Raw genomic sequence first — 2,235 nt, forward strand, 5'->3', positions numbered from 1 at the left:
TGATAAGCTAGAATTTACATTGAGGAAATTAAATGAAAGAAAGTATTGTGAAAGTAATTGATTCCATATTCTTAGTATTAGGTTTCCTTCGTTTGAGAAATTTGAGTAACATTAAAGTAAGGGGTTTCTATTACTGGACTCTTTGAAAGTTTTGAAATGTGTTGACTGTTTGGATCTCTGGACTTAGTATGGTTTACTAATATATGTAGAAGTAATATGATGACAAATGTATTGTAACGCCCCAAACTCGAAGGTAATTTATTTTAAGAAAATTATTCAATTTGTACAAGATTTATTTTTTGAAGAAAATATGTTGAAGGGGGAAAAAGAAGATTTGAAAATGTGATAATATAATTATATATATATTTATTTATATTTAGTTTATTATTAATTTAAAAAAAAATATAGAAAAATTTTCCTTTTCTTCCTCCCGCGCGCAACCCCCTTTCCCCTTCATTTTCTTTTTCTATTTTCTCCTTCACCGTGCCCTACCTCCAGCCGCACCCTCCAACCGACCACCATCGCTCTCCTCCTTCTTTTCTTCTCCGATCCACGGCCGCCGCCCCTATTCTTCTTCCATTTCTCTTTCTTTCTACCATACCCAGCCGCCGCTGCAACCGTCGGCCGCCATCTCTCTGTTCGCGAAGCAAGCCGTACGCGTCGCCTTGCAGTTGTCGTCCAGATCTGCGTCGCCGTGCCTCGTCCTAATCGCCTCTGTCTCCGTCGAAGCCAAGCCCAGCCGCCGCCCATTCCTTTCCTCTCCGTTCGTGAAGCCCGGTCGCCGCGTCAGATCGTCGATCGATTTTGAGGCAGCGAGCACGTCTCCTTCCAGCCGCGCGTTTCCTCTTCTTCCAGCAACGTGTTCTTCTTCCAGCCGCAATTCACAACCGACGTACACTCTAATCTGTTGTACGATCTTTGTTTTAGGTTCGATCGTCGCTGCCGCCGTTTTTGTTGTGAGTTCTCTTATAAGTAAAATTGATAGTTTCTGTTTGATGGATTGTTAAGATAAAATATCAAATGAAACGTTTGGTTAATACTGTTCTTGAAGGTATTGGAAGTGACATTGGGTCCCTCGTGTTCATAACCGAAATTGTGAATTTTGGAGTTTGGCTCGTTAATACTTCGTATCTTTCGTGGGATATATTGTTGTTTTAAGAAATTGAGCAACCTTGAGGTAAGGGATTTTCTACTGGACTCAACAACAAAATTAAGATATAATGACTAATTAAGATGTATTGACTGTATGGACCGTATTATATTATTTGAACTGAGTAGAGATGACTGTTATGATGTATGTTTGGACATTGACTTAAAGTTTAATGTTTGCTGTGTTTGACTGGGAGAAATTAATACATATATGTGCATGGGTTGATGTGGACTGTGGTTGAGTATATGTGTTGACTGTTTGGATCTCTGGACTTAGTATGGTTTACCAATATATGTAGAAGTAGATATGATGACAAATGTATATTATGCCAGACTGGTATAGAAGTAGATACGATGGATAATGTATTTGTAAACTGAGAAAGGTGTTATGTATATAATATATTCTGACTGTCTGGTGTGTTGTTATAGTATCAACTGATTTTGTGATAGATTGAATAGATTGAACGTAAGTGTGTTAAGTTGGATTGATGATATGATGGAGTAGTTTGACTATACTAGGAATGGATTGATTAAATGTTCATAACGGACTAAGGGAAAATTGTTAGCTTTGTCGATTGGGTAGTGTGCCTTGCAGGTGTCCTACGGGATCACCACCTGTTGTGCATTCTTCGAGAGCACTAGAATGACATGTGCATTCTTCGAGAGCACTAGAATGACATGTGCATTCTTCGAGAGCAATAGACTGACATGTGCATTCTTCGAAAGCACTAGACTTACATGTGCTTTCTGAAGAGCACTAGACTAATATTTGTGTCCTTTAGGACATTGTACTGATTATGTGTATTTCTACATGATCACAAGACTTTTAAAGTGCAAGGCACCTCCAATAGGAAGTTAACAATTTTATTTTTCTTCTAACAGGATCAGTAGTGGGTCTCTTACTGGGTATGTTTATACTCACCATTTTATGTTTAATCTTTTTCCGCGAAACTGCCATAGGGAAATGTCCTTCAAATTGCTTCTACTTTATATTTTTTTATTTATTTTGGTTTTCTTTAGTAATTGAGACTGTTTTGGGTTTCATGATTGAACGATTTTTATGTTCTTGAACTTTCTTTATTATCG

General features: G+C 37.8%; 1 long non-coding RNA gene across 1 annotated transcript; it reads left to right on the forward strand.

Annotated features, from left to right (window-relative positions):
* Positions 1-448: 448 nt before the first annotated feature.
* Positions 449-1,394, forward strand: LOC116406186. Its single transcript, XR_004219193.1, has 2 exons — positions 449-956; positions 1,052-1,394. It is a non-coding gene; the product is annotated as an uncharacterized LOC116406186 (long non-coding RNA).
* Positions 1,395-2,235: the final 841 nt, after the last annotated feature.

Source organism: Cucumis sativus, unplaced genomic scaffold, assembly GCF_000004075.3.
Source record: "Cucumis sativus cultivar 9930 unplaced genomic scaffold, Cucumber_9930_V3 scaffold71, whole genome shotgun sequence".
In the NCBI taxonomy this organism is placed as follows: Eukaryota; Viridiplantae; Streptophyta; class Magnoliopsida; order Cucurbitales; family Cucurbitaceae; genus Cucumis; species Cucumis sativus.